We start from the raw sequence: 26193 nt of genomic DNA, 5'->3' as shown, positions 1-26193 counted from the left end.
TCCTCATCAAAAGTATAGAAGAATAATTTTGGCTTACATGATTTCCACAGACCCTTCTAGCTTTAAAGCACTAAGCTCAACTGAAGTGTTTCATATTAAAATGGGGTTCATTTCTTTATTGTCCTGTTCCTGGAATATGCTATAGGGTACTTTGGGCCTCCACTTTGCTTTTGCTTTTTTTTGTCCTGGTGCTCTTGTCACTTGTTTAAAAGTCTGTTTCAACTTTCTTCATCAAAAAAAAGTTATAAATGCTTGGGGTTAGATATCTCTGTATCCCCTATCATTCTGTATAAAGGGGCTATTTGATAGATGTTGGTTGAATTATATTAGTGTGAGAGTGAGTGACCTTGAAACAAGTAATTTGGAGGTAGCAGAGTCTTAAAAGGTTGAGAAGTTGAAACCCTGCAAAACAGAACTTTTGACAAGCTAGTTGATTAGATGTGTGGCAGTTCCTGTGGTTATATTGCAGGAACTACATTTATAAAATTATAAAATGATTTTGTTTCTCTAGAACTTTTAAAGAGTAACTTGACTTTAAATTTCTTTATGGTCCATTATACTTTTGATGATGAAAGTAACTTCTGATAGTTTTATAGTTAGGTTCTATCTAAATCTTATGAAGATCAAGGATATTTTTGCTTTGTGTTTGGGAATTTCCACATTATTCAAGGCTTGAGAAAGGAAGATAGTCCATCTAGAATAATGTCAGTGCCATACCTACACATGTTTTATCGAAACATACACATGTTTATTTAAGAAAAAAACTCAAGAAATTTTTCTTAATGCATTTCCATTTATGTGCAGTGTTTTTCATCTAAAACTAAAATGTAACTATGGGTGAGGAAGGGGGGAGCTGAATATAGAATTGGTGCCAACAGATGTAAAAATGCCATGAAAATCTTTGGCCCAGAAATAAAAGCTTACCAAAATACATACACACAGTTGTTGGACTCCTGAACAGATACACAGCCGTCTGTATAGACAACAGTGCTTTGGCCAAGAGTCCCGGAGGCAAGCCAACCTCCCATCCAGATGCCACTGCCAGTGAGGAACCATTTGGCTTCTAGTTCTCTGGCTGCCAACCTGCTTTCCCACTCTTTGGCATGGGTTTATACCGGGTTTGCTCAAGTAAATTAAGATTCTGAGGAGTTCTGTATTAACATGCTGCAACAATGGTGTACTATTTGAATGCCTTTTTTTTTTTTTTTAACTGTAGTATAGTTAACTTACAATATGATGTTAGTTTCAGGTATATAGTATAATGATTCATTATTTTCATAATATTATTGACTGTATTCCAGTATTATTGACAATATATAGTACTATACATTACATTCATATGACTTACTTATTTTATAATTGGTAATTTGCACCTTTTCATTCCCTTCATCTAATTTGCCTATGTTCCCACTTCCCTCCGCTCTGGCAACCACTAGTAGTTCTCTACTTATGAGTGTTTCTGTTCTGTTCTATTTGTTCTTTGGTTTTTTAGATTTCACACATAAGTGAAAGGGCTTCCCTTGTGGCTTAGCTGGTAAAGAATCTGCCTGCAGTGTGGGAGACCTGGGTTCGATCCCTGGGTTGGGACAATCCCCTGGAGAAGGGAAAGGCTACCCGCTCCACTATTCTGGCCTGGAGAATTCCATGGACTATTCAGTCCATGGGGTCACAAAGAGTCGGACATGACTAAGCGACTTTCACTTTCACTTTCAAATGAAATTGCGTTGAAAATTAAGAAGATAACACTTTTATTTCTGTATGGATCCAAGCTAGATCCAAGCTAGAAATACCTTTAAAGTTCTGCCTGCTCCAAACATACAAGCAAAAAAAGACAAAATTATACTGAACTTTTTGGGAGAAGGAAATTGTTCATGTGTGAAGTGCATGCTTCAGAAATCTCCCTGCTGATCAAAAAAATGCAATAAGCACATTTTTTCCTATGAAAATTGAATAGTTGTCAGTATTCTTCCCTGATAGTTTGCATGTAAGGCTACTTTACCAGGAGGGAAAAAAAATCAACATGAGCACTTGCTCTTCACCTTGTAATCTCATCGCATTACAATTTCTTTTCTTAAAATTTTTAAAATTTTCTATTGGAGTATAATTGATTTACAATGTTGTGTTACTTTCAGATGTACAGCAAAGTGACTCTGTTATATATACAGATATATCTCTTCTTTTCAAATTCTTTTCCCATTTAGGTTATTATAGAATATAGAGTTCCCTGTGTTATATAGTAGGTCCTTGTTAGTTATCTATTTTAAATATAGTAATGAATATATGTTAATCCAGACTCTGAATTTATCGTTCCCCCCCAACCGTTCCCCTTTGGAAACTATAAGTTTGTTTTCTAAGTCTGTGAATCTGTTTCTGCTTTGTAAATAAGTTCATTTCTATCATTTTTTAAGATTCCACATATAGGTGATAGTATATATTTGTCTCTGACTTCCTTCAATTAGTATGATAATCTACAAGTCCATCCATGTTGCTGCAAATGGCATTATTTCAGTCTTTTTTATAGTTGAATAATATTCCATTGTATGTATGTATCACATATTCTTTTTATCCATTCCTCTGTTGATGGACATTTAGGTTGCCTCCATATCTTGGCTATTGTAAATGGTGCTGCTATCAACATTGGGGTGCATGTATCTTTTCAAATTGTGGGTTCCTCCGGATATATGGTTGGATCATATGGTAGCTCTATTTTTAGTTTTTTAAGGAACCCCTCCATACTGTTCTCCATAATGGTTGTACCAATTTACCTTCCCACCAACAGTGTAGAAGGGTTCCCTTTTCTCCATGCTCTCTCCAACAGTTATTGTTTGTAGACTTTTTGATAATGGCCATTCTGACTGGTGTTAGGTGATGCCTCACTGTAGTTTTGATTTGCATTTCTCTAATAGTGATGTTGAACATCCTTTCAGGTGCCTCTTGGCCATCTGTGTGTCTTCCTTGGAGAAATGTCTGTTTAGGTCCTATGCCCATTTTGATTGGGTTGTTTGTTTTTTTGGATATTGAGCTGCATGAGCTGTTTGTGTATTTTGGAGTTTAATCCCTTGCAAATATTTCTCCCATTCTGTGAGTTGTCTTTTTGCTTTTTTTTTTTTTTTTTATGGTTTTCTTTGTGTAAAAGCTTTTAAGTTTAATTAGGTCTCATTTGTTTTTTGTTTTCATATATTTTTATTATTTTTATTATGTCTCTATGAGACAGATTTAAAAAGACATTGCTGCAATTTATGTCAAAGAGCATCATTCTGCCTATGTTTTCCTCTGAGTTTTATAGTATCCAGTTTGACATTTAGATCCGTAATACATTTTGAGCTTATTTTTGTGTGTGGTGATTAAGAATGTTGTAATTTTATTCTTTCACACATAGTTGTCCAGTTTTCCCAGCACGGCTTATTGAAGAGACTGTCTTTTCTCCATTGTATATTCTTGTCTCCTTTATTGTAGATTAATTGATCATAGGTGCATGAGTTTATTTCTGGACTTTTTGTGCTGTTCCATTGATCTATATTTCTGTTTTTGTGCCACTATGGTACTATTTTGATTACTGTAGCTTTGTAGTATTGTCTGAAGTCAGGGAGTCTAACTCCTCTAGCTCCATTTTTTTTTATCCAAATTGTTTTGGCTATTCAGGGTTTTTTGTGTTTCCATTACAAATTTAAAATTTTTATTGTTCTGCTTCTGTGGAATATGTCATTGGTAATTTGATAGGGATCGCATCGAATCTGTAGCTTGCCTTGGGTAGTATAATCATTTTGACAATATTGATTCTTCCAATTCAAAAATATTGCCTATCTCTTTGTCATCTTCAGTTTCTTTTATTTTTTCCAGTTTTTTTGAGATATAATTAACAAATACATATATATTTAAGATGTACAATGTGATGATTTAATATATGGACAAACTGGAAATGATTTCCACAACTAAGCTAATGAACTACTCTTAGCACACTCAAAGTATAAAATACAGTATTGTTAACTATAGTCACCATGTTGTACATTCGATTCCCAGAACTTGTTCATCATATAACTGAAAGTTTATACCCCTTGACCAATATTTTCCCATTTTCCCCATTCCTGGCCTCTGACAACCATCTCTCCATTCTTTGTTTCTATGAATTTGACTTTTTTAGATTCCACACATAAGTTAGTGCATGCAGTATATGTCTTTTTGTTTCTCACTTACTTTGCTTAGCATAATATCCTCCAGGTTCCTTCATGTTGTTGCAGATGGCAGGTTTTGCATATTTACTGGTAATGTTATATACACCATCTCTTTTTTATCTGTGTATCCACTGGTAGACACTTAGGTTGTTTCTATATCTTGACTGTTGCACATATGTTGAAACAAATATGGGAATGCATATATCTCTTTCAGGTGCTGATTTCATTTTTTTGGAGAAATATACCCAGAAGTGAAATTGCTAGATCATATGGTTGTTCTATTTTTGATATTTTGAGGAATCTTTATACTGTTTTCCATAATGGCTGACCCACTTACTATTGTCATCAACTATGTATAAGGATTCTCCTTTTTCCACATCCTTGCTAATACTTATTATTTTTTGTCTTTTTTCAAATTTTAGTTTTATTGGAGTATCGATGGTTTACAGTGTTGTTAGTTTCCAGTGTATAGCAATGTGATTCAGTTATACAGATACATAAATTCATTCTTTTTTAGATTCTTTTCTCATATAGGTTGTCACAGAATATTGAATAGAGTTTGCTGTGCTAAACAGTAAGTCTTTGTTGGTTATCTATCTTATATATTCAGTTCAGTTCAGTTCAGTCGCTGTTGTGTCCGACTCTTTGAGACCCCATGAACCGCAGCACGCTAGGCCTCCCTCTCCATCACAAACTCCTGGAGTTTACTCAAACTCATGCCCATCGAGTTGGTGATGCCATCCAGCCATCTCATCCTCTGTTGTCCCCTACTCCTCCTGCCCCCAATCCCTCCCAGAATCAGGGTCTTTTCCAATGAGTCAACTCTTCGCATGAGGTGGCCAAAGTATTGGAGCTTCAGCTTCAGTATCAGTCCTTCCAATGAACACCCAGGACTGATCTCCTTCAGGATGGACTGGTTGGATCTCCTTGCAGTCCAAGGGACTCTCAAGGGTCTTCTCCAACACCACAGTTCAAAAGCATCAATTTTTCGGCACTCAGCTTTCTTCACAGTCCAACTCTCACATCCATACATGACCACTGGAAAAATCATAGCCTTGACTAGATCGACCTTTGTTGGCAAAGTAATGTCTCTGCTTTTTAATATGCTGTCTAGGTTGGTCATAACTTTCCTTCCAAGGAGTAAGCTTGGAGTAATTTCATGGCTGCGGTCACCATCTGCAGTGATTTTGGAGCCCAAAAAAATAAAGTCTGACACTGTTTCCACTGTCTCCCCATCTATTTCCCATGAGGTGATGGGACCAGATGCCATGATCTTAGTTTTCTGAATGTTAAGCTTTAAGCCAACTTTTTTACTCTCCTCTTTCACTTTCATCAAGAGGCTTTTTAGTTCCTCTTCACTTTCTGCCATAAGGGTGGTGTCATCTGCATATCTGAGGTTATTTATAGTAGTGTGTATAATGTTTATCCCAAGCTCCTGATTCATCCCACCCCCACAATGTTTCCACTTTGGTAAACATGTTTGTTTTTCATATCTGTAAGTCTTTCTGTTTTGCAAATAAGTTCATTTATACATTTTTAAATATTAGATTCCACATATGAGTGATAGCTTATGATATTTGTCTACCTGTGTCTAATTTCACTTAGTGTAATAATCTCTCAGTCTATCCATGTTGCTGCAAATGACATTATTTCATTCTTTTTATGGCTCATCTTCCATTGTTTCTAAGTACTGCATCTTCTTTATCCATTCCTCTGTCAATGGATATTTTAGGTTGCTTCCATGTGTTGGCTGTTGTAAATGGTGTTGCAATGAACACTGAGGTGTCGATATCTTTACAGATTATGGCTTTCTCCAGAAATATGTCCAGGAGTGGGATTTCAGGATCATATGCAAGCTCTAGTTTTAGTTTTTTAATTAATATCCATACTGTTCTCCATAGTGGCTGTACCAGTTTACATTCCTAGCAACAGTGTAGGAGGGTTCCCTTTTCTCCAAATCCTCTTCAGCATTTATTGTTTGTATACTTTTAAAAAGAAGTATTTATCGGGGTATAGTTGATTTACAGTGTGTTTCAGATGTACAGAAAGGGAATCAGTTATACATATACCTATATCCACTCTTTTTTAGATTTTTTTCCCATATTAGTCACTGCATAGTATTGAGACACTTCCTGTGCTACACAGTAGGTCCTTGTTGGTTATATATAGTTGTGTGTATATTGGCAGTCCCAGTCTCTCCATTTACCCCTCTCCACCCTGCCCTTGGCTTTCCCACTTGGTAATCACAAATTGTTTTTTACATCTGTGACTCTATTTTGTAAATAAGTTCTTTGTACCATTTTTTTAGATTCCACATATAAGTGATATTATATTTGTCTTTCTCTGTCTGCCCAGGAATGGGATTACAGGATCATATAGTAGCTCTAGTTTTAGTTTTTAAAGGAACTTGTGTACTGTTCTCTGTAATTGGCTGCACCAATTTGCATTCTCAACAACAGTGTAAGAGGGTTCCCTTTTCTCCGTGTCCTCCTCTCTAATATTCATTGTTTGTAGATTTTTCTGATGATTTTCTGATTTTTCTAAGCAGTGTGAGGTGATATCTTACTGTAGTTTTGATTTGCATTTCTCTAATAATCAGTGATGGTGAGCATCTTTGTATGTGCTCTTTTGGTCATCTGTATGTCTTCTTTGGAAAAATATCTATTTAGATCTTCTTCCCCCCCCCTTTTTTTTTTTTTGGTTGGGAGGTTTGTTTTTTTCATATTGAGTTGCATGAGCTGTTTGTGTATTTTGGAGATTAATCACCTGTTGATTACTTCATTTGAATTTTTTTTATGGTTTCCTTTGCTGGGCAGAAGCTTTATCATTTAATTATGTTTGTTTATTTTATTTTTGTTTTTATTTTCATTACTGTAAGAGGTGGATCAAAAAAGATATTGCCACAATTTATGCCAAAGGATGTTCTGCCTTTTTCCCCCTATGTTTTATAGTGTTTGGCCTTACATTTAGGTCTTTGATACATTTCAAGTTTATCTTTGCATATGGTATTAGAGAATGTTCTGTGTTCTAATTTGATTCTTTTACATGTACTTGTCTGTTTTTCCCAGCACCACTTATTGCAAAGATTGTCTTTTCTCCATTGTGTATTCTTCCCTCCTCTTTCATAGATTAATTGATCACATTGCTGTTTAGTTGCTAAGTTGTGTCTGACTCTTTGAGACCCCATGAGCTGTAGCCCACCAGGCTCCTCTGTCGATGGGATTTCCCAGGCAAGAAGACTGGAGTGGGTTGCCATTTCCTTCTCCAGAGGATCTTCCAGTCTCAGAGATCGAACCTAAGTCTCTTGCATCTCCTGCACTGCAAGTGGCTTCTCTGACACTGAGCCATCTTTGATATTGTCTTGAGAAACAGGTCAACTGGCCTAGTGTTCAACCAACATAATGCTACTGAAAAACCTGAAAGCCTTATTTAGCATTTCCATCTCAGACTAGATCAAAGAAACAGTTCTCTTTAAGCTACAATTTCATGATTGTATAGAAAAATCACTGATCTTCAGACAAAATTCATACTATACTATTATAAAGTGATTTTTACCTCTTTGTAAAGAAGGGGTCAAAATAATAATCAGGATTTTTAAAAATGAAAAATGAGATCACTCAAAGTTCATAAAATGAATCATGACCCAACTCTATTTACTTTCAAGATAATTAATTCTACCCAGGCTGCCAGAATAAATGAATGAAAAAATTAAAGTTTATAGGCAGGAAGATATTTTTACAACTACAGACATCAAAAAACCAAAAAGAGCTTTAGATATGTAGTATTTCCCTAGAGCATTTCTTGAAACTGTTTACTACAGTTACTACATATGCAAAGTAAGAAATGCAGAAGAAAACAACCTAAAAATTGGTATTAATTTGTTTAATATCTCATCTTTTAAAAAAATGTCAGCTCTACAGTTGAAGCTATAATGCAAATGTTTAATTATTGGCACTATACTAAAAAGCACAGTGGAGAACATCTTATTTAAATAAAATGAGGATAATATTTTACTGGGGAATATATCCAATGATTTTTATCTCTATAAACACCTAGTGTTTTATAGGCAAAATTTAAACAAACGCAAATTTTTAAAAATAATGAAAGCCATATTTTGCTCAGGAATACTATTATACATATACCATATAGGTTATTTTATAGCAGATACTAGTCTGACAAACTTCAGATGGCAAAATGCTAAGCAGTAGCTTTGCTATTGTCCAGCCAGTTGTCTCTTGTCATCCTGGAGAATCTGTCAGTGTGTAATGTTGAGAGCATCTTGTCACCACTACTCTTCTCAGAGGTAACTCCACTGTGATAGAACACTTATATTCTTAAGATGCAAGGCCTAGCAAAAAGCCTCCCACAAATCCACTGGATATCACAATGTTCTGTTTGACACATTCTGTTTCATTGTCTTACAGTGCACAAATTTATTCCCGGGCTTTCTATCCTGTCCATTTATATGTATTTCTGTTTTTGTGTCAGCACTATACCTTTTTGATTATTGGAGCTTTGTAGTACAGTCTGAAGACAGGGAGTCTGATTGTTCCATCACTGTTTTTCTTAAGACTGCTTTGATTATTTGGGGTATTTTGTATTTCCACATAACTTTGTTGTTCTAGTGAAAAATGCCATTGGTAATTTGAAAGGGGTTGCATTGAATCTGTAAATTTCCTTGGGTAGTATGGTCACTTTGACAATATTGATTCTTCCAATTTCCATTTCTTTCATCAGTGTCATAGTTTTCAAAGTATAAGTCTTTTGCCTCCTTGGTGGGTTTACTCCTAGGTATTTTATTCTTTCTGATGCAATGGTAAATGGGATTGATGCCTTAATTTCTCTTTCTGAAATTTCATTGTTAGGGTATAAATATTCAAGATTTCTGTATATTAATTTTGTATCCTGCAACTTTACCAAATTCATTGATGAGCTCTAGTAGCATTCTGGTAGCATCTTTAGGATTTTCTTTGCATAGCATCATGTCATCTGCAAACAGTGACAGTTTTACTTCTTCCTTTCCAATTTAGATTCCTTTTATTTCCTTTTCTTCTCTGATTGTTGTGGCCAGGACTTCCAAAACTATGTTGAATAAAAGTGGCAGCAGTGGACATCCTTGTCTTGTTCCTGATCTTAGATGGAGTGTGCATGCATGCTTAGTTGTGTCTGACTTTTTGCAACCCTGGGACCCACCAGGCTCCTCTGTCCATGGAATTTTCCTGGTAAGAATACTGGAGTGGGTTGCCATTTCCTACTCCAGGGGAATCCTCCTGACCCAGGGATTGAACCCACATCTCTTTTGTCTCCTGCACTGGCAGGCAGATTCTTTACCACTGAGCCACTGTGGAGGCCCTGAGAGGGAATGCTTTGAGCTTTTCACTGTTGAGTATAATTTTAGCTGTAGGTTTTCCATACATATGTGGCCTTTATTATTTTGAGGTATGGTCCTTCTACACCCACTTTCTGGAGAGTTTTTATCATAGATGTTGAATTTTGTCAAAAGTTCTGCACCTGTTGGAGTGATGATATGGTTTTTATTCTTCAATTTGTTGATTGGTGTGTCATGCTGATTGATTTGTGGATATTGACAAATCCTTGCATCCCTGAGATAAATCCCACTTCAACATGGTGTTTGATCTTTTTAATGTCCTGTTGGATTCCATTTGCTAGTATTTTGTTGAAGATTCTTATGCCTATGTTCACCTGTGATACTGGCCTGTAATTTTCTTTCTTTGTGATATCTTTGGTTTTGATATCAGGTAATAGTAGCCTCGTAAAATGAGTTTGGAAGCATTCCTTCCTCTGAAGCTTTTTGGAATAGTCTACTCTAAATGTTTGATAGAATTTGCCTGTTTAGCTATCTGGTCCTGGACATTTGTTTGTATGAGTTTAAAATTACAGTTTCAGTTTCAGTAATGGTAAGTGAAAGTGAAAGTTGCTCAGTCCTATCTGACTCTTTTCAACCCCATGGACTGTAGCCTGCCAGGCTCCTCTGTCCATGGGATTCTCCAGGTGATCTTCCCAACCCAGGGATCGAATCCAGGTCTCCTACAGTGCAAGCAGATTCTTTACCATCTGAGCCACCAGGGAAGCCCAAAACTGAGTTTCTTCATCTTGTCTATTTCTTCCTGGTTCAGTCTTGGGAAATTGTACCTTTCTAAGAATTTGTCCATTTCTGACAGGTTATATTGGCATTTTGTTGGCATATAGTTGCTTGTATACTCTCTTATGATCCTCTGTGGTGTCTATTGTGCCTTCTCTCTTTTTTTTATTTCTAATTTTATTGATTTGAGCTGTCTCCCTTTTTTCCCTTGATGAGTCTGGCTAATTTTGTTTATCTTTTCAAAGAATCAGCTTTTATTATAGTTTCATTGATCTTTGCTATTGTTTTCTTTATGTTTATTTCATTTATTTCTGCTTTGATCTTTGTAATTTCTTCTAACTTTGGGTTTTGTTCTTCCTTCTCTAATTGTTTTTGGTGTAAGGTTAGGTTGTTTATTTGAAATTTTTCTTGTTTCCCGAGGTAAGATTATAAACTTCCCTCGTAGAACCTCTTTACTGCCTCCTATAGGTTTTGGATTGTTGTGTTTTCATTTGTCCTTAGGTATTTTTTGATTACCTCTTTCATTTCTTCAGTGATCAATTGGTTTTTTAGTGGCATACTGTTTAGCCTCCATGTGTTTGTGTTTAAAAAGTTTTTTCTTGTGGTTATTTTCTAATTTCATTTCATTGTGGTCAGAAAACTTGCTTGATATAATTTCAGTTTTATTAAATTGACTGAGTTTCACTTTGTGGCCAGTCACTATGTGATCAGTCCATATCAGGAGAATGTTCTATATGCACTTGAAAAGAATGTGTATTTTGTTGCTTTTGGATGGAATGCTCTATAAATATCAATCAATCCATCTAGTCTAATGCATTGTTTAAGGCCTGTGTTTCCTTATTGATTTTCTGTCTGGGTTATCTATCCATCTGGATTATTTGTCTGATGAAAGTGGGGTGTGACAGTCCCCATCTGTTTGTTTGTTAGCTCTTCTAGCTACATGCTGTTAAACATTTCTTGTAACTTCTTGGCCTGTGTTTCCATTGTTTTCCAAGATCTTAGATCATCTTTATTGTCATTACTCTGAATTCTTTTGGAGATAGATTGCCTATCTCCATTTCACTTAGTTGTTCTTCTGGGGTTTTATCTTGTTTCTTTGTCTGTGACATAATCCTCTGCTATCTCGTTTTGTCTGTCTGTGATTGTGATTTCCATTCCACAGGTTGCAGGCCTGTATTCTTCCTGCTTCTGCTGTCTGACCCCTGGTGGATGAGGCTGGCCTAAGAGGATTGTGCAGGCTTCCTGATGGGAGGAACTGGTTCCTGCCCACTGGCATGTGGAGCTGGGTCTTGTCTCCTTGGTAAGCCGGGCCATGTCAAGGTGTGTGTTTAGCAGGAAGCTGTGGGTTTAGAAAGACTTCAGGTAGCCTTTGTGCAGATGCGTGGGACTGTGTTTCTGCCCTGTTGGTTGTTTGGACTGAGGCATCCCAGCATTGGAACCTACAGGCTGTTGGGTGGGGCCAGGTCTTGGTGAGAAAATGGTGGGCTTCGGGAGAGCTCATGACAAGGGCTACTCTCCAGAACTATTGCCACCAGTGTCTTTGTCCCTGCCTTGAGCCACAGCTGCTCCTTGTCTCTATAGGAGGCCCTCTGACACAAGCAGATGAGTGGTCCAGGCTCTTTATGAGGTCAGTGCTTTTCCCTCTGGATTCCAGTGTATACAATGCCTTGTGGAAATTCCAAGAGTACAATTTCTATTTCCTGTGTAATTCTTGTAATCAAACCCCACTGGTCTTCAAAACCATGTGGTCTGGGAGCTCCTCTTCCTGTTGCCAGACACTCAGACTGGGAAGCCTTACATGGGGCTCAGAACTTCCACTCCTATGAGAGAACCTTTCTGATAGAATTATTTTCACATTTGTGGGTCACCCATCTAGTGGGTATGGGATTTGATTTTACCACAGTTGCACCACTCCTATCTTCTCATGGCTACTTCTTTGGATGTAGGGATTCTAGCTTTTTTTTTTTTTTTTTTTTGTCTGTGGTTGCTCAGTTAGTTGTGATTTTGGTGTTTTCATGAACAGAGGTGAGCTCATGTCATTTTTTTCTCCAGTCTCTTGTCTCAACCCTCAGATTCCAATTTCTGATTAAGTGAGATTGTACCTGGCACCAGCACCATTTTGTACTTCCCAACCCCTCCCACTAGGAGAGGCTTCTTTACCTACCAACTGCATTTCACCTCCCTTACATCACCAGGGTTAGGCAGCCAGACAAATCCTGCTGAAAGAGTTGACTTCTGTAGCTACCTTGCAAGAGCAGTGTTTTGAGATTTTCTGATCAAAGAGATTATCAGAAGATAGCAGCATGAATGGATCTTGGATTTTGATGGATTCAGAAATATGCCATAGTTCAATTCAGATATTTTGATTTGCACAACAAATAATTCTTTTACTTTAAAATTTCTGTAATATCAAAATAAAACATTAAACTATTGCATGCTGCAAAAGAAAAGGAAAAGCAAAGAGGTCAGGTTTACATTGATTATCTTGGCTCTGTTAAGTTTGTATAAATGTAACATTTGAACTAGGGGAATACTTTTTTGTGGGTACCCCCTATTCTTTCTCCAACTTGCCCACAAAAATAAAATGAACTCTTGAGGTTGATTTGTTAGAGTTTCAGTCAGAAAGTCCATGATCTTAACCATTCAAGTATTATTTTCCCTGGCTACCTTCAGTGGAGCTGCCATATTAACTTTTCTTGAAGCAACATTAATTGCTCTCAGAACTGTTAAGTATCATTGACATTGATAAATCATCCTTAAAAAGACATGAACAAATAAATCAACCGCTCATCATCATATTCAGGAAGGATAAACATTTTTACAAGGAATAATGCATTAGGCAACCTACTTATGTAATGCTGGATTGAATAAAGATTTCCTGATGAGCCATAAATGGTATCCTATAAATTGATGACTACTGCATTGAAGAGGCAGCTTAATCACAGAAAAGCGTGGGACAAGGTACCCTGTAGAAAAAATATTTATTTTTATTGCAAAACAGAAACAGAGCTACTCAGCCATTAGAGTTTAGTTTATTTATTTCACAACTATACATTAATATTAATAAAACTTCCATTTTCTCTTGTGTTAATGTGATAAATTATTACTGACAACATCAAAGTGATACTTAGATAATAAAATTTCTTTTTTTCCATCTATTTTTATTAGTTGGAGGCTAATTACTTTACAATATTGTAGTGGTTTTTGTCATACATTGACATGAATCAGCCATGGATTTACATGTATTCCCCATCCCGATCCCCCTTCCCACCTCCCTCTCCACCCAATTCCTCTGGGTCTTCCCAGTGCATGACTTAGCAAATGGACAACAACAAAGTATATTACATATTATAAAATTTCTTCAATAATATGTAATATACTTTGTTGTTGTTCATTTGCTAAGTCATGTCCGCCTCTTTGCAACTCCATGGGCTGCAGCACATCGGTCCTGTCCTTCACAATCACCTGGAGTTTCTCAAACCCATGTCCATTGAGTCTGTGATGCCATCCAACCGCCTCATCCTTTGTTGCCTCCTTTTCCTCCTGCCCTCAGTCTTCCCTAGTATCAGGGTTTTTTCCAGTGAGTCATCTCTTTGAATCAGGTGGCCAAAGTATTGGAGCTTCAGCTTTAGCATCAGTCCTTCCAATGCATATTTAAGGTTGATATCCTTTAGGATTAACTGGTTTTAACTCCTTGCAGTCCAAGGGGCTTTCAAGGGTCTTCTCCAGCACTACAATTCAAAAGCATCAATTCTTCAACACTCAGCCTTCTTTATGGTCCAACTCATACATCCATACATGACTACTGGAAAAACCAAAGCTTTGACTAAACAGACCTTTGTCAGCAAAGTGATGTCTCGACTTTTTAATACATTGTCTAGGTTTGTCACATCTTTCCTTCCAAGGAGTAAGCATCTTTTAATTTCATGTCTCCAGTCACCCTCTGCAGTAGTTTTGGAGCCCAAGAAAATAAAATCTGTCACTGTTTCCACTTTTTCTTCATCTGTTTGCCATGAAGTGTTGGGACCGGATGCCATGATCTTAGTTTTCTAAGAAGTTTCTCAACTTCTGTTGAGTTTTAAGCCAGCTTTTTCACTCTCCTCTTTCACCCTCATCAAGAGGTCCTTTAGTTTCTCTTCACTTTCTTCCATTAGAATAGTATCTCGCATATCTGAGGTTGTTGTTATTTCTCCCAGCAGTCTTGATTCCAGTTTGTGATTCATCCAGCTCAGCATTTCACATGATGTACTCTGCATATAAGTTAAATAATCAGGGAGACAAATACAGCCTTGACATACTCCTTTCCTAATTTTGAACCAGTCTGTTATTCCATGTCTAGTTCTAACTTTGTTTCTTGACCTGCATACAAATTTCTCAGGAGACAGAAAAAGTGGTCTGGTATTCCCATCTCTTTAAGAATTTTCCAGTTTGTTGTGATCCACACAATCAAAGGCTTTAGTGTAGTCAGTGAAGCAATAGATGTTTTTCTGGAATCCCCTTGCTTTTTCTCTGATCCAATGGATGTTGGCAATTTGATCTCTGGTTCCTTTGCCTTTTCTAAACCCAGCTTGTACGTCCAGAAGTTCTCAGTTCACATACTGCTGAAATGTAGCTGAAGGATTTTGAGGATTACCTTATTAAGCAAGTGAAGTGAGTACAGTTGTGTGGTAGTTTGAACATTCCTTTCTTTGGAATTGGAATGAAAACTGACCTTTTCCAGTCCTGTGGCTACTGCTGAGTTTTCAAAGTTTGCTGACATATTGAGTGCAACACTTTAACAGCATCATCTTTAGGATTTTCAATAGCTCAGCTATACTTTGCTGTTTAGAAGAATAGGTCTACAAATATATAGACAATGGCAATATTAGTTGTTTATTGTCTCCCTATGAATTTTCTATCAACCTAAATAAAGTCTGCTGTATTTACTCTGTATTATCTTCTTTTATGGGGCTTCCCAAATGGCTCAGCGGGTATTGAATCTGTCTGCAATGCAGGAGACAAACACGGGTTCGATCCTTGAGTTAAGAAGATCCCCTGGAGAAAGAAATGGCAACCCACTCCATTATTCTTGCCTGGACAATCCCATGGACAGGAGGAGCTTGGCGGGCTTTAGTCTATGTGGTCACAAAGAGTCAGACATGATTTAGCGGCTAGGCACACACACGTCTTCTTTTACAGAGTATGGTTTCAACAAACCCTCCATTTTAAAAGAAAAACAGTTGGTAGTATTTTCTCTTAATTCTCCACTTTCTGTTTCAAAGGAAAAGAACATGATTCATCTTTTTTGGGGGGGAAAGTAACCACTATGAAGAGTATCTTTTTTGTTGTTTGTATTTGAGAAACAGGGTTATATTAATGATAAGATAGATACTACTGATTGGAGTAAGAGAAGTGGCATGAGTTAGCACTCCCTTCTCATTTGCCCTTTCTTTATCTGCCTCTGAGCACCAGCTTTACCTTTATCCTTTCTTGGACAGTCTCTGTGTTTGCAAACATCTATAGAGACATCAGCAGATCTCAGCAATGGCCATGACACTACATGGTCCTTCATCCCTGAATGAAAATGCCACACTTTGCCAGGATTGCAAACCTTCTCACAAATATGTGCTACCTGAAAGCCTTCCAATAAGTTTTACATTCCCAGTTGTATATAATAGACCTGCAGCAATTATTTGTGTATGCATTTTATGCTGTTATTGTATAATTATGATTCCATTTTCAAATTATGTTCTACAAACTCTCATTTTGAGAACTGTTAACAACAGTTTTAGCTAAATTTGTTTAGTACTTAGTATGTGATTTCTATGCATTTTATCATCCAGTGCTCACTAGTCTTTGAAGTAGTTTTAGTTATTATTTCCATTTTATGGATGAGGGATATGAGGATTAGATAAATGTCATCAGTAAGCAGTTGAGCTGGAATTTGAACTGGGCCCTTTGACTCCAGAGCTCAATAGTACAGCATAGCTGTTAAGAAAAAAGATTTAAAAAAAAACAAAAAAAAAAAAAGAAAAAGAAAAAAGATTTTGGGGTCAGTGGATTTGGAAATGCAGAATTAAACTAAATTTTGAAAACTTCTATCTTACAAAATTTCTCTGAGTATTTAATATGCCAGTGCAGGTTGAATCTTTAAGAATAAAAATTATATGGAATATAGTATATGATATTCCTAAACTTACTAAACCTTACATATTGCTCAAGTGCTTAAGCATGAAAATGCAGTTTTTAAGATGTCAATATTATTCAGAACTATTTAGAAATTTAGTATAATTCCTATAAAAATTCCAAGTTGGTTTTTTTTTTTCAGAAATGGAAAAGCCAATCCTCAAATTCATATGGAATTGTAAAGGACCCATAATAGCTAGTGTAATCTTGAAGAACAAGAACAAAGTTGGAGAACTCCCATTTCTTTATTTTAAAATCTTAGTACAAAACTGCAGTAATAAAACCAGTGTGATGCTGACATTAGGATAGATATGTAAGCATATAGAATAGGATTGACAGTCCAGAAATAAACATCTGTGGTCAGTTGATTTTTGACAAGTGTGCTAGGTCCATTCAATGGAGAAAGAATAGTTTCCTCAAAGAAGGGAATGGGCCAACTAGATTTCCCTATGCAAAACAATGAAGTTGGACTCCTACCTCATACTATATATAAAATTTAACTCAAAGTGGATCAGTGATACAGAACATACAAGCAACAAAAGAAAAAAATAGACAAATTTGACCATTAAAATGGAAAAGTTTCTTGAATCAAAACATATTATTTTAAAAAACAGCCTACAGAATGGGAAACGTTATTTACAGTCATATATCTGGTAAGGGTTTAATATCCAGAATATATGAAGAAATCCTAAAATGCAATAATAAAAAGACAAACAACCTAATTTAATAATAGGCAAAGGAATTAAATAGGCACTTCTCTGAAGAAGATATACAAATTATCAATAAGCTCATAAAGAAAGCTTAACATTATCAGCCAATAGTCAAGTGCAAATAAAAACCACAATAAGATACCATTTCACACCTACCAGGATGGATATAATAACAAAAACAAAATGACATACTGCTGAGGATGTGGAGAAATTTGAACTCTCATACATTGCTAGTGGGAATGTAAAGTGGTATGGTGGCTGTGGAAGCCAGTTTGGAGGCTCCTTTTGTATGGAAATACAAAAAACCTCGAATAGCCAAAGTAATCTTGAGAAAGAAGAATGGAACTGGAGGAATCAACCTGCCTGACTTCAGACTCTACTACAAAGCCACAGTCATCAAGACAGTATGGTACTGGCACAAAGACAGAAATATAGATCAAGGGAACAGAATAGAAAGCCCAGAGATAAATCCACGAACCTATGGACACCTTATCTTTGACAAAGGAGGCAAGGATATACAATGGAAAAAAGACAACCTCTTTAACAAGTGGTGCTGGGAAAACTGGTCAACCACTTGTAAAAGAATGAAACTAGAACACTTTCTAACACCATACACAAAAATAAACTCAAAATGGATTAAAGATCTAAATGTAAGACCAGAAACTATAAAACTCCTAGAGGAGAACATAGGCAAAACACTCTCCGACATAAACCACAGCAAGATCCTCTATGACCCACCTCCCAGAATATTGGAAATAAAAGCAAAACTAAACAAATGGGACCTAATGAAACTTAAAAGCTTTTGCACTACAAAGGAAACTATAAGTAAGGTGAAAAGACAGCCCTCAGATTGGGAGAAAATAATAGCAAATGAAGAAACAGACAAAGGATTAATCTCAAAAATATACAAGCAACTCCTGAAGCTCAATTCCAGAAAAATAAATGACCCAATCAAAAAATGGGCCAAAGAACTAAACAGACATTTCTCCAAAGAAGACATACAGATGGCTAACAAACACATGAAAAGATGCTCAACATCACTCATTATTAGAGAAATGCAAATCAAAACCACAATGAGGTACCATTACACGCCAGTCAGGATGGCTGCTATCCAAAAGTCTACAAGCAATAAATGCTGGAGAGGGTGTGGAGAAAAGGGAACCCTCTTACACTGTTGGTGGGAATGCAAACTAGTACAGCCGCTATGGAAAACAGTGTGGAGATTTCTTAAAAAACTGGAAATAGAACTGCCATATGACCCAGCAATCCCACTTCTGGGCATACACACTGAGGAAACCAGATCTGAAAGAGACACGTGCACCCCAATGTTCATCGCAGCACTGTTTATAATAGCCAGGACATGGAAGCAACCTAGATGCCCATCAGCAGATGAATGGATAAGGAAGCTGTGGTACATATACACCATGGAATATTACTCAGCCATTAAAAAGAATTCATTTGAACCAGTCCTAATGAGATGGATGAAGCTGGAGCCCATTATACAGAGTGAAGTAAGCCAGAAAGATAAAGAACATTACAGCATACTGACACATGTATATGGAATTTAGAAAGGTGATAACGATAACCCTATATGCAGAACAGAAAAAGAGACACAGAAATACAGAAGAGACTTTTGAACTTTGTGGGAGAATGTGAGGGTGGGATATTTCAAAAGAACAGCATGTATACTATCTATGGTGAAACAGATCACCAGCCCAGGTGGGATGTACGAGACAAGTGCTCTGGCCTGGTGCACTGGGAAGACCCAGAGGAATCGGGTGGAGAGGGAGGTGGGAGGGGGGATCGGGATTGGGAATACATGTAACTCTATGGCTGATTCATATCAATGTATGACAAAACCCACTGGAAAAAAAAAATAATAATAATAAAAATTAAAAAAAAAAAATAAAAGCTAAAAATAGAATAACCACATGACCCAGCAATTAAACTCCTAGATATCTAGGTATATACCCCCAAATAATTGAAAACAGGAATTCAAACAGATACTTGTACACACTGTACAATTATTCACATTAGCCAAAAGGTTGAAACAACCCAAGCACCATCAAATAAATAAAATGTGGTATATAAATACAATATTATTCAGCCATAAAAAGATTGAAATTCTGATACATGCTACAAGAAAGATGAACCTTGAGAACAAGTGAAATATACTAGACATAAAAGGACAAATACCATAGATCCCACCTACATGAACTATCTAGAACAGACAAATTGATAGAGACAAAAAGTAGAACAGAAGTTATCAGTGCCTGGGTGGAGGAAGAATGATTTACTGCTTAACATGAGTACAGAGTCTCTATTTGGGTGATGAAAAGGTTTTGTAAATTCATAGTGGTGATGGCCACACAACTTTGCGAATGTAATTAATACCAATGCATTGTACATTTAAAATTTTAATGTTACATATATTTTACCACAATAAAAATGTAACCCCAAATTGGGGTAGTATTATTTAGGGAAGCTAAAGGAGCAGGTAAGTATCAGAAAAATTAAGCTGTATTTTAGAATTCTTTAATGGAAAAATCTGAATAAATCAGTCAAAAAAAAATACATTAGTACATACCATTCAGATGTGAAACACTAGTTTTGGGTTCCTGCTTTTTTCTCTTTCCTCAGCCTGAGAATATCTACATTCTTCATGCTGTGCTTAGTCGCTCAGTCATGTCCGGCTCTTTGGGACTCCGTGGACTGTAGCCTGACAGGCTCCTTGGTTTATGGGGCTTCTTCAGGCAAGACTACTGGAGTGGGTTGCCATTGCCTTCCTTCAGGGGATCTTCCCAGCCCAGGGATCGAATCCAGGACTACCGCTTTGCAGGCAATTCTACCATCTGAACCACCATGGATACCCAATAGCAGTGCTCTTGGATTGGCTGGGAATCGAACCCAGGCCTCCCACATGACAGGTGAGAATTCTACCACTGAACCACCAATGCTTACACCTACATTCTTTAGGTTGTTAAGTAATCTGTATATCAGCTTCAAAGACATAGGAGGCACTTTGGCCAGTTGTGCTTGACAATCCATTACTTCATTAGTAGGATTTATTGGACAGGTCCCATTGGTTTTTTTTTATTGCAAAATTAAACAGAAAAACTGAGAAACTTTTGTATAGATTTCCCACAAGAATTCTCCATTCCTCAGAACAGATTATGATATAGGAGACCTGGTTATCTGGAATCTGGGAGTTGGAATAAAGGGTCTTTGGGGCCAACAAGACAGGCTCCAGGTGATGGTAGTATGTGAGCTCTGTAGGAGAGAGCTGGAGCAATGGAGTCAGAGCCAGTTACTGGGTATCTGAGCAGCTGGTCACTTACTGCGGAGGTAGGTGATAAGAGTAGAGCTAATGTTGATCCTGAATCAATCTTTTGTTATTTGTCTGAAATCCTTCTTCAGTGAAATGGATTTACGAGTAATAAGTAATTCATACGTCCTGCTTGGAGGTGGATATACATATGGCTGAACCTACAGGTAGGGGCAAGGAAACAGCCTGGGTTAAAGGAAAATGGTTCAGGAAGAACCGTAAGTGTTCTAATGTATGTGAAAACATACTGTCAATGATGAAGCACTAATCAGGCGTTAGTTATCTGGTTATTCACGGATGCAGAATTTAAGAGCTATTCCTTAGTAGAAGGATCTGGTCATCTTTGGAGTCCTGATGGTAAAACAAAGATGAAAATAGCCTCATCTATTAATATATCACTGCAACCTACTGAAAATTAGAGTCTTAAGTGAAAGAAATGAAGGTTTATATGGTCATGTTTTTAACCTAGAGGGAAAAAACCTCTCTGAGTTTAATAACAAATTTTAAATTTCAAAGTATGATTTTTAGAAGTAGTCTTAGGGAAAAACCTCCCTACAAAATAAAGATGTTCTGTATAGCATAACCTGGGTTTCCCTGGTGGCTTAGATGGTAAAGAATCTGCCTGCCATGCTGAAGACCCGGGTTTGATCCCTGGGTTGGGAAGATCTCCTGAAGAAGGGAATGGCAACCCCCTTCAGTATTCTTGCCAGGAGAATTCCATGGATAGAAGAGCCTGGTGGGCTATAGTCCCTGGTGTTGCAGAGTCAGACACAACTGAACGACTAATGCACACACACACACATAGCATAACCCAGACTAGATTTGGAGTTGTCCTAGTGAAGATATTTATTTGGAGCAACTGTTCCTTGCCTTACTGCTGCTGCTGCTGCTAAGTCGCTTCAGTCATGTCCGATTCTGTGTGACCCCATAGATGGCAGCCCACCAGGCTCTGCCGTCCCTGGGATTCTCCAGGCAGGAACACTGGAGTGGGTTGCCATTTCCTTCTCCAGTGCGTGAAAGTGAAAAGTGAAAGTGAAGTCACTCAGTCGTGTCCTATTCTTGGCGACCCCGTGGACTGCAGCCTACCAGGCTCCTCCGTCCGCAGGATTTCCCAGGCCAGAGTACTGGAGTGGGTTGCCATTGCCTTCTCTGCCTTGCCTTAGTAGCCAAGAGCTAATATTGGGAGTTTACCATATGCTAGGAACTGTTCCATCTACTTTAAATGTGTCCAGTTATTTAACACTAGTAACTTTCCCTTAGCTAGTTACTACTCTCATGCCCATCCTAGAAATAAGGAAAAAGGAGAGCTTAAGTAACTTGCCCAAGAGTCTGCAGCAAGTCAGAGTTTGAACGCCAGCAGTCTTAACTCCAGAGTCCATACTCCTAACCATTATCCCCCATTTCCCAACTGCTTTTTACAACTCCTAACTGCATTATCCCCTTTTTCACAACTGAAAACAAAGGCCTCTGTTGACGGAGAGGAGTGGTGCCAAGTCAGTACTTCCAAGGAATGATCCAAAAGACATTCACCCCTCAGTATCTACTGCGTGCTAAATCACTTCAGTCATGTCCAACCCTTTGTGACCCCATGGACTGTAGCCCGCCAGGCTTCTCTATCCGTGGGATTCTCCAGACAAGAATACTGGAATGGGGTTGCCATTCCCTTCTGCAAGGGATCTTCCCAACCCAGGGATCGAACCCATATCTCTTACATCCCTGCATTGGCAGGTGGGTTCTTTACCACTAGTGCCACCATATGCTTCATGGCAAAATAAAAGGGTCCACTGGTGAAACACTGAATGTTGTATATCCGTCTTCCCATCTCAGACCCATAGTAAGTATTAATATTAAAGGCTTTGCTAAGTTTTATTGTAAATTTTTTCATGATTTGTTTCACCCAGCACAAAATCCTCATTTATAGAATATCTATTCCTGTATCTCAGAAGAGGTACTGTGTACACTACACCTGAGAAATTTGCATTAAAGTGCTTTAATAACTGGCCATATTACAAAATAGCTGTCACTAACAGTTTTTGACAACTCTATGTCATTAGTTAGCAAGGCAAACCCACTATTTGGATTTAGTGAAATGGGCCTTTAAGTAAAAGATCAGGGAAATATTTTCCATATTAAAATATGCTTTTTTCAAGGTTATAGAGATCTTTTTTTCCTATGTTTTTTGCTTTTATTTTGCTTTTGCTATATTCTTCTAGTCCTATGCTGGTCTAAATCGGCTTTAGTCACTATCTTATTTCAGAATTTTTTTTACTATCTATAGATTATTTTTAGACTCTAATGGAATCTCTCAAAATTTACTTAAAGGTTCAAGTCTTGTTGCCAATTGATTTTCATGAAAGATTGTTCTTAATACAAGGAAATATGAGAAATGACTTGTCTTTAAATATGTTTTATGTCTATGTTGCTGACATGGTATCTTAAAGAGAGGAGAGAGGTGGTTAGAGTCTCCCTTTTTGGCTAAAAGAGGCATGTCTGAATTGGCTGATCAATTGAAAATGGATTTCTGCAAATGGCGAGAAACATAAGCACTCTGAAACATTTCATCCTGTCCTGTCCCTACCCCCACCTGCACTCACTATCCCCTAATATTACTCTGACCAAGTTGCCAGGATCTGGTCTTTTAAAACCACTTTATTCTGCATTTACAGTCTTTACATTGCTTTCTATATGATTGAGATTACTATTAGGTAGCACATGATAGTTTCCATTTTATTATGTGATAGTACTCTCTCTCCACTAATGTTCTGATAGAATAGTTCTCTATTTTTGAGCCTGACCATTTCTCATAACTTAGTTAGCAGCTCTTGTTTCTTTCTATATCCTTTGGCTATTCATATATATTTTTGCATCTTCATTTATAAAATCTTATTTTTTTTAATCCATTGAAGACACACTGTGTTTGTATCCTGGTCCCACAATTCACTGTTTGTCTTTGGCAATTTATTTAAACTTATATAAAGCATCTCTCACTTCCCTTCTGTGAAGTGAGATTAATATCATATACCTTCCAGGGTTCTTATAAACATTAAAGTTAATATATGTAACATGTAATATATTAATTTCACATAACAAATGTGAAGTGTCTGGCTGTGGCAGATTATAACGTATGAGTTCACCATCCATTTCATTTTCCTTGGCATGGAGCTAAACTATTTCTCAGCTCCCTAAGACCTAGGTAAAGTAGTGTGATTAAATCTCACCAATGGGATGTAAAGGGAAGTGTTGTGTCATTTACTGCTTGAGGCAGGAAGGAGTCCTCTCTATTCCACCATCACTGCTAGAGAGACTCGGCGATTACAGAGTTGCAGAATGGAAGGAAAGTGTTTTCTTAGAGGAAAACTGCAAAGAAGAGCCACCTGACCCATATAAGTTTCTCCTGATATCTAGCAGATATTTTTAAGAACTGGGATTTGGAGGTTTACTGATTGTAGCAGCTACAGTTATTTACCTTTCCTTATATCTGCAGATGGGAAACAAGGAATAGAAACTATGAACATCATTATTGTTGTTCACCATCAAAAGGAATGGCCAGTGGTAGCCTTAGACTTCAGTGGTACTTAATATTCATTGGCCAGATAGACTGAAACAATTTCCTTCTGACTCTGAAAACTTCTCTCTATACCTTACTTAAAAAAAATGTATATTCTCAGGAGGCTGTTTTCACAAGAAGGTTGAAGAAGTATAGTATTTTATATTTGTTTTATTTATTTAAGGTCTCCACTTAACCTGAACTTCTTAATGCCACTGTTTCTTATTTATCCGAATGAATGATTGATTTCACAAAAAAGAAATTAATACAATATGTTGATAGAAGGTATTGATTAGTAAAGTTTGGTCTGTAGTTGTAAATCTTTTGGACATAATTTTGTGTATTTGTAGGCTAAGAAAAAGCAAAAGAATTCCAGAAAAACATCTACTTCTGCTTTATTGACTAACTACATCAAAGCCTTTGACTATGTGGATCACAACAAACTGTGGAAAATTCTTTAAGAGATGGGAATACCAGACTACCTGACCTGCCTCTTAAGAATCTGTATGCAGGTCAAGAAGCAACAGTTAGAACTGGACATAGAACAACAGACTGGTTCCAAATTAGGAAAGGAGTACATCAAGGGTGTATATTGTTACCCTGCTTATTTAACTTATATGCAAAGTACATCATGAGAAATGCTGGGCTGGATGAAGCACAAGCTGGAATCAAGATTGCCGGGAGACATATCAATAATCTCAGATATGTAGATGACAGCACCCTTAATGGCAGAAAGCGAAGAAGAACTAAAGAGCCTCTTAATGAAAGTGAAAGAAGAGAGTGAAAAAGGTGGCTTAAAACTCAACATTCAGAAATGTAAGATCATGGCATCTGGTCCTATCACTTCATGGCAAATAGATGGGGAAACAGTGACAGACTATTTTTTGAGCTCCAAAATCACTGCAGATGGTGACTGCAGCCATGAAATTAAGACGCTTGCTCCTTGAAAGGAAAGTTATGACAAACCTAGACAGCTTATTAAAAAGCAGAGGCATTACTTTGCCAACAAAGGTCCATCTAGTCAAAGCTATGGTTTTTCCAGTAGTCGTGTATGGATGGGAGATTTGCACTATAAAGAAAGCTGAGTACTGAAGAATTTATGCTTTTGAACTGTGGTGTTGGAGAAGGCTCTTGAGAGTCCCTTGGACAGTAAGGAGATCCAACCAGTCCATCCTAAAGATCAGTCCTGGGTGTTCATTGAAAGACTGATGCTGAAGCTCCAATCCTATGGCCACCTGATGTAAAGAACTGACTCATTTGAACAGACCCTGATGCTGGGAAAGGTCGAAGGTGGGAGGAGAAGGGGACGACAGAGGATAAGATGGTTGGATGGCATCACCGACTCAATGGACATGAATTTGAGTAGACTCTGGGAGTTGGTGATGGACAGGGAGGGCTGGCGTACTGCAGACCATGGGGTTACAAAGAGTCAGACACGACTAAGCGACTGAACTGACTGATAGGCTAAAAAAGTTAAGATGCAGGGACATTTTCACAATGAATAGCTATAAAATGTCTAAAGTAACACTAAGTAGAACAATTTAACCTTATTAACACCCTCCACCCCTCATATAGCCCATGTATATATTTCTGGGAATGAGAAGCAATTTGTGTTCTGATATGAACTATTTTATTACTCTTTTAAAAAGTTTTACTCTAAGAATCCTTTCAGCTCAGTTCAGTCGCTCAGTCGTGTCCGACTCTTTGCGACCCCATTAACCACAGCACGCCAGGCCTCCCTGTCCATACCACTCCCAGAGTCCACCCAAACCCATGTCCATTGAGTTGGTGATGCCATCCAACCATCTCATCCTCTGTCGTCCCCTTGGCCTCCTGCCCTCAGTCTTTCCCAGCATCAGGGTCTTTTCCAATGAGTCAGTTCTTCACATGAGGTGGCCAAAGTACTGGAGTTTCAACTTCAAAATCAGTCCTTCTAATGAACACCCAGGACTGATCTCCTTTAGAATGGACTGGTTGGATCTCCTTGCAGTCCAAGGGACTCTCAAGAGTCTTCTCCAACACCACAGTTCAAAAGCATCAATTCTTCGGCACTCAGTTTTCTTCACAGTCCAACTGTCACATCCATATGTGACGACTGGAAAAACCATAGCCTTGACTAGATGGACCTTTGTTGACAAAGTAATACCTCTGCTTTTTAATATGCTGTCTAG

General features: G+C 37.5%; 1 non-coding gene across 1 annotated transcript; it reads right to left on the bottom strand.

Moving 5' to 3' along the window:
• Positions 1 to 20036: 20036 nt before the first annotated feature.
• On the bottom strand, positions 20037 to 20107 carry TRNAD-GUC (transfer RNA aspartic acid (anticodon GUC)). Its single transcript has one exon. It is a non-coding gene; the product is annotated as a tRNA-Asp (tRNA).
• Positions 20108 to 26193: the final 6086 nt, after the last annotated feature.

This window comes from Dama dama, chromosome 19, assembly GCF_033118175.1.
Source record: "Dama dama isolate Ldn47 chromosome 19, ASM3311817v1, whole genome shotgun sequence".
Lineage (NCBI taxonomy): Eukaryota > Metazoa > Chordata > Mammalia > Artiodactyla > Cervidae > Dama > Dama dama.
Note: the sequence above shows the minus strand (reverse complement) of the source record. Positions and strands in the feature narration are given on the sequence as shown.